The sequence below is a fragment of the Notolabrus celidotus genome, chromosome 3, assembly GCF_009762535.1.
Source record: "Notolabrus celidotus isolate fNotCel1 chromosome 3, fNotCel1.pri, whole genome shotgun sequence".
Lineage (NCBI taxonomy): Eukaryota > Metazoa > Chordata > Actinopteri > Labriformes > Labridae > Notolabrus > Notolabrus celidotus.
The window spans coordinates 29299232-29312902 of NC_048274.1; the positions used below are offsets into that span (position 1 = coordinate 29299232).

Genomic DNA, 13671 nt, shown 5'->3' on the forward strand with positions numbered 1-13671 from the left:
ATTCGTCGACTATGGACAAAATCTGATGAATCAGATTTGACTAAGCAAATCCTTAGTCGGGCTCACCCCTAGTGCCAACCAACCCGTGTGACAACCAACCCTGTTCTCCCCTACTCAAGTGTAGGTACCACAGCTGGTACCAGGAAGAACTAATATGGTAATGGAATGTCTCTGCAATTACATTTCAAGGATTTTCATCCTGTTGATGATAAACCTTTGGGCCAAATGCTCTTGGGTCTCATGTATAAACGTTGCTTACGCACAAAACAGGACCTGAAATTGGCGTACAGTTTTCATGCCAAGTTTGTGATTTATAAAAACAAACATGACGTGAAAATGTGACTACCGGTAAGCCATCTCTGACCCAGGCGTACGTACATTTTAGAGGCAGGGGGAAATTGGTGACGCAGTTGGTGAGAGGGAGAACTGAAGTCAGATTATATTTTAATGCATTTTACACATTTCATTTATTGAATAACAACATTAACAGACCCGCATCACCATCATCAGTAAAATCTACATATTCTATGTGTATGTCTGTCTGTTGTGAGTCGTTTCCAATAAGCTTTCATTAAAAGATAAAAGCTTGTCTTAAAGTTCATCAAATATTTAATCAGCTTTGTCTCACCATCACATTTCTCCAAAGTGTAGAGGAAACACACGGGCCGTATCCTAACGTGTTCGTCGGGAGGTAAAACCAAGGTAACATCAGAAGACGTAAAACAACCAAGTGACAGTCATGTTTTCAATGTTTCTAACGCTGTGCAGAGTCACTGAGTGTCATTCTACTTTTAATAAAGACTGCTGTACGACGCACGCGGAGCGCACAGACACGGCCCCGGCTGCCTCACACACTGATCACATCTTCATCACCTGCTCGTGTTTACTGTGTTAATGAAAAAAGTGTGGAGTAAAGCCATGACTGGTTCTCACAGTTATTATCTTACCTATCAACCTCATCAGTCAGAGCGCAGGCCAAGCTGCACGTGATGAAACAAACGCATTAACTTACATACTTATATTCACGGATCAAACTTCTGTCAAATAATATCAGAGAGGAGATCTCTGAAGGACGTGAGCTCTCTGTAATGTGAAATAAAAGTGTGTGTCCTGTAAACGTGAAACACTGCAGTGAGACCGTGCGTAATGATGAATGACGGATGCTCTGGCACTGCTGACGGATACACGCTGCAGCGACGTGGAGTAACTCGACATTTTTATTTTTATTTGTATTTCTTTTGTGTCCCTCCTGCAGTAAGAAACAAACAATAAATGCTCTCTGACCTCCGCTTCATTCATGAGGACCACGGTTTGTGTGTCAGAAACTTTATTCTCTACGTCTTCCTCTCCGTTGTTTCCGTGATTCACCGTGAGAACCTTTGATCTTCCGGCTCATTTGTATGCATGTTCATTCATAAAGTGCTTTGCATTGACCGTAAATGGTTGAATGTGGGCATGAAAAGGGCGGAACAAGAGGCTGAACTACGTGCGCATATCTCAAGGTGGTTTGTGATTTATAAACGGAACATTGCATAAAGTTTGCGTGCAAACGGTTTTATAAATCAGAATTATTTTTGGCGCACGCCATTTCCGGGATTTCTGAGTATGTACTCTTTTAGTAGGGATTCTACACACTCTTCTATAAATGAGACCCCTGGACTTTATGGTTGTGGTTTTAAGAGTCTTACACAATCAGAGGAGCATGCCTGCTTCTACAGGGGCAGATGCTGTGAGCTCAAATGCAGTGTCTTATGCTAAACATGTGGTTACCTGCGTTGGCAGAGGAACCGCTGGCAGTGGCAGCGACAGCGACAGTCTCTGCCCTTTTCCACGCTTTGATGAGCTGGCAGACGACTTCCCGACTGTTCAGCCATTCAAATGACAGGCTGCTGCTTCGCTCTGGCTCCTGCAATGTAAGAGCGCTAATGTAGCAGCGAGGGCCACCAGCACCCCTGATTGTTTATGTCGTTATAACTGCAAAGACAAAATGAATTATTGATCAGCTCTCCTGCTCTTACATACTTGATAAATTCCTGGCTGTTGCTTCAGTAAACTGTGTACCAACAGGTCACAAGATGTGTTAGCAACAGAATAATAAAACTTACAATCTCCCTGACTGCAAGAAAGGTCTGCAGTGTTTAGTGAGGAAGTCACTTTGCAATATTTATGTTACTATTATCAATGCTGTATCACATGTTTCAACAGTCTTAATGATCATAGATGACATTAGAACAGGAACAAAACTAAAAAGAAAGACAAACCAAATTTCCATATAAGAAATAATTAGATTCAAATTAAAACTGCAGAAAAGCTCAAAGTAAAAATGAGAAAAACTCAAAGGACATTAAAAGGATTAAAATTCTGAATATCTGTTTAAATAGAAGGGTTTAAAGATGTTTTTTTAAGCTCCCCTGGCAAGACTCTTACAGTCATTTGGCCCTATGGCAATAGCTCAATCACCAACTACTGTACATGGACTACCGCCAGGAATTTAAAATGTCCATGAGGGGCCTGGCCTGACAATCTCAGATCACAGGCTGTCTTTTAAGGGAATTAAAACATTGGAGGGATGGCCCATCTCCTTCAAGACTTGAGAGGAATCTGTAAAATCTCAAACACTATTGAAAAGCGGAGGGACAGCCAGTGTTCAGACAGAGAACACTGCTAATATGGTGCTGTGATGAGCATGTTTTACTATCTACAGCTACTGCACAGCAGGTGGGATGGAGGAGTGGGGATTACAGCAGTAAAGACAAGATGATATCCATATAAAGCCACACTGGATGTCGAACATTACAGAGATAAAAATAATCTTTGTACAGTTCCCGGGTTGTTAAAAGAAACATGGCTGAATCAGCATTTTAGCAGATCAATCTGGCTTCACGTATTAAACTTAAGTAAAATCTCCAAGATTTCATTAAAATAACTGTCAATTAAGTCACTATCTGTCCCCGAATGCCATAACAGAATAATGATTGAGCCTAAGGCCTGCAGACAGAAGCCCTTGCATTTGCAGTTTCACATACTGGGTGTCATATGGGAGACTCCTGGTAAAATACAAAATTATAACAAGAGCAGATAGTGATCGGATTCCCATCACCTATTCCTGGTCGGTCTGCTAGTGTAAGTGTCTTTGTTGACTACACAACAATGTAGTCAAGATGGGTCTCTCTACAACCATGTGAATGTGCTCCACAGAAGCAGGGCTTCATTAAAAAGGAAAAATCAATCCCAGGATTGTCTAAATCGATACTGAATTGGGAAAATACATATATATACTGCAATGCATTGATGAATCCATTCTCATCTCCATCGACTACTTTGAAGTAGTTCTGAAAGAGACTCAACTTCATCCTGAGCCCTTTCTGTCATACAAAAGCCAACCAGACAATCAGAAAGAACATTGACTATTTTTATACAATCATTTTATAAGTCAGCTGCCGGGTTCTCATTAAGTGCTTTACATCTCACCGAAGGAGCCCTTTCCAACTTTTCCACAGTAAAGCTTTACAGTGAGTAGAAGGTCAGACAGTTGTAGGGAAGCAGGACTTTCTTTCCTCAGTGAATGTGACATATGCATGTACAGTACCGGACGGGATCAGCTGAGGGAAAAGATGCATCACTTTGACCACAGGGGGCGCCAAAATAAACATGAATTAAATGTTCCTCTCACTGCTTTTATCACAGGCTCTATCAGAGCATTGAAAGACTTAAAGGAACTGTTTTGTACACATTTATGAATCTATGGGGACATTAATGGACTTCATTTTGTATTGAATACATTTGTAAATAAGGGTTTTTGTTACCAATTGACCTACAGTAGATCTGATTTTAGTTTGAAAATGTTGCACTTAGATCACTTCTTTGTAATCTCTGTGTGAATGAACACATAACTGAACACGTAGAAATGCAGTTTAAGAGATTATTAAGCTTTGGATAATAACATTACACTTTATGAACTGGTAGAAATGTCCCTCACAGCATACACACACTTCAATCTCACTAAATAACTGCTTAATACGTACAACCTTAATATCTTATTGCCTATTCACAGACTACTGAATATAGTTTTTATGTAAATATTAATATCCTAATGGAGCCATGAGCTGTTGCCTAGCGACAGCTGCTGTAAGTAGAAGAAGACAGAGGAGCGGTAGGAGTATAGACGTTGGACAGAAGTTTTAAAAAGAAGTGGAGGAATACATAGAATATCAAATAAAGTGTTCCGCTTCTTTTTTTGATCAGGGATACTTTACAAAGAGGACCGACCGTGGCTTTAAACCCAAGAGGGCGTTATGAGGGTGGAAATTTAAAAAGTCTTAACGACCACAAGGAACACGCCAAAGCGTTTGTTAAATGTATGAAACTTTTTTTTTATTTTATTCAAAATGTCATGGGAGATGACCATGGGTTACATATACTTATTTAAAGCCTACAGTCTGAGCACAATAAGGACCTGATGAATCAATCATAAAGGAATCAGAGATTCATATTATCCGTGATTAAATGTTAATTTAAAACATGCAGGGGAAATTCATGCATTCTGCAGTGTGATAATAAGCGCTGCGCCATTCGTGGAGCTTGGAGGACAATTTAAGCAATTATTAGTTTCAAAATGTTGATCACATTTTCACTAAGGTAAATAATTCCTTCATGACTTAAGGCTGATTTACATTTCAGCATCTCCCCTACGCAGCAGGGGCCGACGCGGACATGAGCACCACATACATGTGCGTCGTTGTGTCTGTGTTGCGCAGCAATTCTCCGCCGAAACGCCTGAGGGCAGTGCGGTCTCTCTGATAGCCGGTCGCCTGCTTCCAGCCCTGCTACGATCTCTGTTTACTTTTCCAGAGCGATTCAGAGCTTGTTATGTTAATCTACAGCTGATACATGTTGCTGTTTATCATACAGACATGATTACAGGGAAGAATAGAGAGGAGGAGATGAAATACATGGCCAATGTACGACCGATGAGCTGAGATATCGGAAGTGCTGTAAATGCTGGAAACACAATGCCACTGAGCGGACGTTACATTTTGGAGGAGGTGGACGTCAGTTACGTGCGTAGGCCTCTGCGTAGGTACAGGTGTGCACAGACCTCTGGCGTAGGCTACACCGTTGATTCGACGCAGAAGTATAAATCAGGCTTTAGAGGGAAAATTATTTGCGTAAGGTTTTCCACTGAATAAATACTGTCAGCTTACATGCTTACAGGCTCAGATGTTTACATGGATCTATGAGTGATGCAACTATCCTAAAGAAAATGCACCATGGGGTTAACAGGTCAAGGTGGTACGACTTGAGCTGCAAGGTTTTATAACATGCTTTATTTATTTCTTCTTTACATACGCCACGCAGCTCCCCCACATACTCATAGCTTTGAATTATGCTGCAGCATGAAAATAAAATGGAAAATGCCACTATGGATGTACAGTACTCCCCTACTGTAAATCCATATGTACTGATATCAAAATAATCCCTTCAAAGCCGAAGAGAGAGAGAGGGAGAGAGAGCATAGGGGAGTGAGAAAGAGAGAGAAGAGGTAAGTGGGATCACAACTCAGCGTTCACCTCCAGAACTTGGAGTAAGCACTTTTGTGGTGTTAAAGTCTGGAGCTACGCCAAGCTGTAACCAAAGACCTCAGCACCTCTTGAAAGGATTACATGCCTTGACATTTTGACATTTGTATACATACAAATTACATCTCCCCGGCTTTCTCAGTGGTTTTGTTTCCTGCCAAGTGCACATGCAAAGCCGAGCTTGAGCATGATCACCTTGGGAAAACTGCACTTTGATGCATTCATGGCCCTCTTCTTACACTGTGGAGGAGTCTGGGTACAAAAGTTCTCTGTAGCTTTGCTGTTTGAAGGTTCTTGCTGGTGTGTGGAGGGATCAGCAGGCAGGTCTGCTGTGCTTCTTTTTTTATTGCCATTTGGAGGTAAAACTGTTTCCATTTCCATTTGTTCTGTGGTTGGTTTGGAGGAACTCGCCATAAAATTTGGCAGAAAGGTAGGCAACAGGCAAGGACAAGGAGTTTGTGTGAATACCACCAGAAATCAATAACTCTGAATTAAAAAAAAAAAAAAATGTCTTTCATGGCTTCAGCTAATTTTACTGCTCCTACTTGATTTCTTCCAGTTTTAACTTTTTATTTAACTAATCCATTGTAATGATGGTATTTTTTTTTTTTACTGGTTCAGGCTTTTCAAAGGGATAATCTGCTCGTCTTGGTATGTTCATTACAATTCTTGGATTTTTTTGTCTGTTAGTTTGACAAAACTAACAATTTACAATACATTTTAGGCCTCTGGGAAAAAGTGAGGAGCAGGTTTTAACTCTATGTCAATATTCTTGACAAGTTGATCAATCAATAAGACTTTATTTTTAAAGCGCTTTCATTGAATGACTTTGTAACACAAAGTGCTGTACATAAAAACAACTTAAAATAGAATACATTAAAACAAAAATTATATATGTATGTATATATGTTTGACTTTCATTGACGTAATTAAAAAACAGCAGCAAAAATAAGTTGTCAAAGTGTCGGTTTAGCCTCGTGGTCAAGTCACGCCTCATACACAGTGTGTTACAGTCTTTCAGCGGCAAGCCAGGCTTGATTACAGCCTACAGCCTCTTCCCTGCATGTCACTCTCCACTCTCTCCCTGTTTCCTGCTTTATCTATTGTCATATTCTCTACAAACAAAGACATAAAAGCCCCAAAATATAGCTATAAAAAAGGGAATACTGCTTAATCCATTGGACATTTTAGTTAACAGTTTTTTGTAAGATTCTTGGAGGCTTGCTCTTATTCACATACTGTACATCTGTGTAACTGTGACATTTACACATCGACAGGATGTATTTTCCTTCAAATATTAAGCTGTTCGCCATTCAAAAGAAAATCCACATGCAACAATCCACTGCATTGAGTGGCTCACGCACAGTGCAAGCGACTCAGCGACTAATAACAGATATCATCAATAACTTAACCATTCAGTCGGCGGGGGAAAGTGTAACTTCACGCTATAGCCAACAGAAATGTATGCATGTAAAAATAAAGAACGGGAGGTTGATACCAACATTTGTTTATGACACAGCACTGTGAAAAAGTCAGCAGGTGAGTCCACTGCAGCAATGATCTCCAATGTGAGAAAAACAACAACACAGAGCCTTGCACTTCATTTTTGTCTCTTCTTGTTGAGTCATGAGAAATAACGGAGTGTGTGGGGAGGGGAGGGGAAGGCAGCATAATTGAAAGGCGTGCCTTGTTCATATCCACTGGTCCAAACACACTGCAGCATTGTAATTTATGGGACCTTTGACCTGTATCAGTGTGTGTGTGTGTGTGTGTGTGTGTGTGTGTGTGTGTGTCTTGTTATCCATTTGATTTATGGTTGGTAGTCCACCAGCTAATTATTTTGAGACAATGTTAAACATTAACACAGGTGAGAGCTGATCCATGTGGCCCCTGTGACTGCAGACTGGACCAGGTTAAAGCCATGATGGGTAATTTTTAATGGGCCAGAACAAAAACACATAAGGTTAAAGGCACTTGAAGAAGCTATGTTTTGCTATTACTTCTGGAGGAGTGTGCTATAAGAAATGTGTGATCACTGATTATCCCTGTGAGTAAAATGATTGTGAATAAAACTATAACTTAAAACACTATAAATATATTAAAGCTGGGGTTGGTAGTCAGATTTAGATCACTTTTTGCTATACTGGTTAAAATTATCTTTATTTCCCGATGGCAATCAATACATAATGTGTTCTTAAAAAAGAGCGAAAAAAAGCTGATATCTACAGCCGGAGTAAACCTGGGTAAACACCAACCAATCCCTGCCATCAGGAGCCAAAACATGAAACCAATCAAATCCCGTCCTGCCGTTCTGCCCGCTTCCTGCGCGTACATTTCATGTTTGTTTGTACTTTTAACTTTCACTATGATAATGTTCTGGTGTTTTCTTACCGCTGAGTGAGACATGAGTTGACGTAGTGCAAACACAAACGATGTGCTGAGGACCGGTTTTTAATCAGTGATGATTATATGGTCGCGAATCAGCGGCGCTCGTGCATGTGAGCAGGGGCGTCATTTGGAGGAGCTACAAGGGGAGGGGGGGAGGGGTTAGACGAATAGACTGTAAATAAAAATGGACAGCGTTGCTCCGCCTCTTCCCTTTGTACGGTTCTGAAGCCAAAAAAGTCCTGCTCCTGGGCGCAGCCATTGTGCAGCCAAAGCCTGCGAAGCCACAGAATTTTTGTGGTTGCCACGGTAACGATCTCCGCCCTACAGCGTAGCGTCATCAGATGCTGTGAGTCCTTTGAAGTTTCCCTCTATGGCGGCTGTGAATCAAAGGAAACCCGTAAGTAAAACCCAAGCGGCAAACTCCGGTCTCAAACGATGAAGTCAATGCGGAAGTGCTATAAACTGCAATACATCGAGAATCCGCTTGAGGCTGGCTGCAGAAACACCGGAAACTACATAGATATGAATGGGAAAAAGACGATCTTTGCAGCATTAATAAACATGTTTACAGCCTGGTTCAAAAAACGGCTTGGCCCTATGAAGCTAATCTCTCTAATGGCACACACTGTACGGGGAGTGATTTTTTTTCTAACGTGACGGTTCAGAAGATATTAGGATTACGAGTTTTGCCCAAATAAGGACATGACTGACGTGACTCCCGGTCGGGAACACACAGCCATTGGCTAAGAGGCTCACACCACGTCACACTCTGCCTGGTTGAGTTCCGCATTTCCAATATGGCTGCCGCCGTCGATTTGCTTCAAAACAGCTCTCAGGAACAGATGGGTGACGTCACGGATACTACGTCCATATTTTTTACAGTCTATGGTAAAACCCGTTTTTTAACCTCCAATAACTAACGAAAATGAAACTTTTCAGGAAAAAGAGGCCTTGAACACAAAACAGTCAAATACTAACTACATATCACCAGAGCATACGGATATGAGAAACATTCGTACGACGTGTGTTTATTTTTTAAAGTTTGACTGCTCCCCTATTCATTTGAATGGGGGAGACAGATTTTATTGACCTATACTGCAGCCAGCCACCAGGGAGCAGACACTCTGCTGAAAGCTTCACTTCCAGCCAAGCGAGTGCACCCCTGGTTAGGCGGAGTCCTGAGGAAATGCTACAGTAAAATTCATGCTAGTTTTCCATGACTACCAACCCTAGCTTCAAGCAGCAGAAGGGAGGAAATATCTTCGTGTAATGCATGAAGTATGAGTGGAAAAATGGTCCATCTCAGACTAGTTGTATGATTTCTGACCGCTGCAGATCCTAGTAAAAACCCATTTTCATTCCATGTGAGACATGTACCTAACTTACCCTTTGAGAAGCCAGTATGGGTAAAATACACATCTCTGCATACTTACAGAAGAATTGATCTCATATGTACATTTTTAACAATGCAAAAGCAGGGTTGTGGCGTTGGATATTCCAAGGCAACTATTTTCCAAGTCTTCTGAACTGAAATTTGAATTCAAACTAACCGACTGGTCTGAAGGTAAGATAAAACTCACCTTTAGACAAGGTCATACACATTTTTTCAACAACAGCTAAAGGGATCACACGTTTCTCTGATCTGGCAAGTCGGATAGGATACGCAAGACTTCTATTTTTGGTGGATGCTGGAGCACGACACATCAGCATGCACCAAAACAAATGAAAACATCAGGCTAATTTTCAGAATAAAACACTCTGTTATTGTTTTTAACTTAACTACAACAACCAAAGGTCATTTTGAGCAGAGGCAGGAATCATCGAGTCAGAGGTTTTCAGAGGACCATAAAGACAACATGGATGGTGTGAGGAGGACAATCCTTGATTCAGTAATTGCTGCGTGACCTTGGTCACATGACTCCAGCTGTCCGGCAGACCTGCTCCGTGCTGCATTCCGCAAACGCAACCGGTGGGTGTTGACGGATAAGAGAGCACGGAGCAGCTGATCGGAGATGGAATGGACACAGATCTGGTGGATGTCCTGTGTAAGTGTTTTGCTGAGTATGGCTAATGTTAGCAGAGCCTTTGGTCCTACTTGCAGGTTAACGGCCACATTCCACGAGATGTCATCTTGTTTATATCCAAGGAGTAGAGCATTGGGGCATTATGGCAACTGGAGCTGCAGCTCTGACTATTGCTGAGGCAGCGTTAATGCTTAGACACAAGATGACTGAAATTGTGGACCTGTAGTAATAAATGCTATGTAATTAATTTAACTCGCAAGTAGTTCTGCTGCCCATCATCGAATCAAATAAACGTGCACATCCTTAATTCTGCCTGTTTAAGGAGTTTCCTGATAATGACCAAGGCCTGAAAGAAGCAGTCAGGCAGTAAATTATGCACCAAAGTTTTCCATCTCATAGTTTTAAGGCTCTTATCTGTTTCTGTTAGACAATAATGACCTTAACTGATTCGAATGATTAATAGAAATTCACATACAGCACTACCACTGGTGCTATACTGCAGATTCAGCATGTATGGGAAGGCTCAAGCTACTGTTGACATTAGCTCTGCCTGTTTCAAAGAGCATAGCTTGTAAGAAAATTAGGATTCATTAAGAGTTCATCATTCAGGCTATAAAAGGAGCTGTACTATCCGTGGAGTTCTCCTCTCTGATACAGATGCTGCCTGTAATCTAAACCAGAGGAATCATTTAAAATCTGTGTTTTTCCAGAGCTCTAGGGGGCAGTAATCTGAGCTGCCACTGTCAGTGTAATTGACATCATGCTGCAATTTTTGTCAACCGGTTCTTTGGGAAGATAACAGAGGCTGACTTTCACCATCACTCTCATACACCACAGCTTAACTACTTTTCTTTATTTGCTCTTTTATGAAAAACAAAACTCTAACAATGCTTTGCAGTGGAAAGTGGGCATGTACCTATATCAAGGGTTTCCAAACTTTTCAGCCAGAACCCACAATATAAAGGTGCCAAAGACTTGCGACCCCACTGCAGAAAATTAGCCTACCTACAGTCATGGACAAAAGTATTGGCACCCCTGGAATTTTTCCCAAAAATACACCCTTTCTCCAGAAATTGTTGCAATTACAAATGTTTTTGGAATATACATGTGTATTGCATTTTTGTGCATTGGAACAACACAAAAAACAGAAGAACAAAGCCAAAATTAACATAATTTTAAACAAAACTCAATAAATGAGCCGGACAAAATTATTGGCACCCTTTTAAAACTGTGGGTAAACTTTTTTATTTCAAGCATGTGATGCTCATTAAAACCACCTGTGGCAGGTAACAGGTGCTGGCAATATAGCAATCACACCTGAAGCCAATTAGAATATATAAAAGTCCACTCAACCTTTGTGTTGTGTGCCTGTGTGTGTCATACAAGCATGGAGAAGAGAAAGAAGAGCCGAGAATTGTCTGAGGACTTAAGAAGAAAAGTTGTGGAAAATATGAACAATCAAGGTTACAAGTCCACTGTGCGTAATATAATCAATAAGTTTATAACCCATGGAACTGTGGCGAATGTCCCTTGACTTGGATGGAAGAGAAAAATTGACAAAAGAATGCAACGCAAGATAGTTCAAATGGTGGAAGAGCCTCAGTCAACTCCCACACAAATCCAGGCTGTCCTGCAGACTCAGGGTGCAGAAGTGTCAGCTCGGACCGTACGTCGTCATCTGAATGAGATGAAGGGCTATGGCAGGAGACTGAGGAGAACCCCACTGCTGACAAAGAGACATAAAAAAGCCAGACTTGAATTTGAAAAAATGTACACGAGTAAGCCTCAGTCCTTCTGGGAGAACATTTTGTGGACAGATGAGACTAAGGTAGAGCTTTTTGGAAAAGCACATCATTCTACTGTTTACAGAAACAGAATGAGCCCTACAAAGAAAAGAATACAGTACCTACAGTCAAACATGGTGGGGGTTCAAAAATGTTTTGGGGTTGTTTTGCTGCCTCTGGCACTGGGGGCCTTGACCGTGTTCAAGGAATCATGAAATCTGGAGACCGTCAAAAGATTTTAGGCCACAATTTAGGGCCTAGTGTCAGAAAGCTGGGTCTGCGTCAGAGGTCATGGGTTTCCAGCAGGACGATGACCCAAACACACCTCAAAAGCACCAAGAAATGGTTGGAGATAGTGGTGCAACGGATTATCGTGATCTGTGATCCGTACGGATGCCTCTCCACGGTTCGGCACGGACGTGGTCCGCGGGTCAGTTGCGCGTGTTCACGTGATGACTGCATGTTCAATCCATAGTCACTCGTCAAGCGCAGCAGTAGTCATAGCAAGTGAAGGAGCAGAGGAACTTGAAAAACCTCCTGTTTTGGTCGGGTCACTGCGTGTTTACCGGGACTTGTTTGCATGTCAACGATACACAGACAGGCTGTTACTGGGTCACTTAGAGTCCAATGCTGAGTGCATTTTTTAACTTTCACTTTCGTTTCTGGAGCAGTTCGCATATTGGCATTTTGCCAGCTGTGGGACCCTAGAATGCACGAAAATGGGGTGTTCAGTTTGCAGCAAAAAGAAAAGTGGACGGTGAAAATCAGTGAATGAAAGAAGAATGGAGTGAAACTTTTGAAGTTCCTCTGCTCCTTCACTTGCCATGCCATGCCATGAAATGCAGTGAATGAGGCAGGACTGGGCCCACAGATAGGGTGCTTTGCACATGCAGTACATTTTGAGTTGAATGTTGTTTTTGTTTAATGGGCAAAAGTTTAAAAGTGTTTTACAAAATAAATGGATGACAAAGTTGTATTTGTCATGTTTTCTTTTTTTTTTTTTTTTGCTGATCCGAAAAATGATCCGATCCGTGACTCAAAACCGTGATCCGATCCGATCCGAACCGTGAGTTTTTTGATCCGTTGCCACCCCTAGTTGGAGAGTTCTGAAGTGGCCAGCAATGAGTCCAGATCTGAATCCCATGAACACCTGTGAAGAGATTTCAAAATTGCTGTTGCAATAAGGCACCCTTCAAATCTGAGAGACCTGGAGCAATTTTCAAAAGTAGAGTGGTCCAAAATTCCAGTTGAGACGTGTAAAAGTTTGTTGATGGTTATAGGAAGCGATTGGTTTCAGTTATTTCTTCAAAGGGTGTGCAACCAAATATTAAGTTGAGGGTTGCCAACAATTTTGTCCCGCCCATTTTTTTAGTTTTGTTTAAATCATGTCAAATTTGGCTTTTTTCTTCAGTTTTTTGTGTTGTTCCAGTGCACATAAATGCAATAAACATGTGTATACAAAAAACATTTCTAATTGCAACAATTTCTGGGAAAAATTGTGTATTTTCAGGAAAAATTCCAGGGGTGCCAATACTCTTGTCCATGACTGTACATGAGCATGTGGCTGTTTCCTGTGCTGCTGTGAATTAACCTACTGCTACTGATGCTTTGATAATTAACTGTTCACTAACCCTAAACAGAGGAGTCATCTGAGAAAAAGAAAGGCAATATTGTCAATATTTTTTACTATAATGGGTTAAAATGTGACATTTTTTGATAGGTTAAAAAAGAAAAAACATTCTGGAAGACATCTCACGACCGCCCATTTGTGTCTCGCGACCCCCAGGGGGTCTCGACCCACACTTTGGGAACCCCTGCCTTATATGACAGCAAATCAGCAAAGACTAAATAACTCCAGATTATATTTCTGCTGAAATGAAATGCTGTTGGATCGAC

General features: G+C 41.3%; 1 long non-coding RNA gene across 2 annotated transcripts in view; it reads right to left on the minus strand.

The window, feature by feature from the left end:
• The window catches only part of LOC117810960, a 135313-nt gene that overhangs the window by 47063 nt on the left and 74579 nt on the right, over positions 1-13671 (minus strand). For both annotated transcript variants that reach the window (XR_004630888.1, XR_004630889.1), the window contains exon 2: positions 1771-1974. This is a non-coding gene — a long non-coding RNA (uncharacterized LOC117810960). The remainder of the gene's footprint in view (positions 1-1770; positions 1975-13671) is intronic.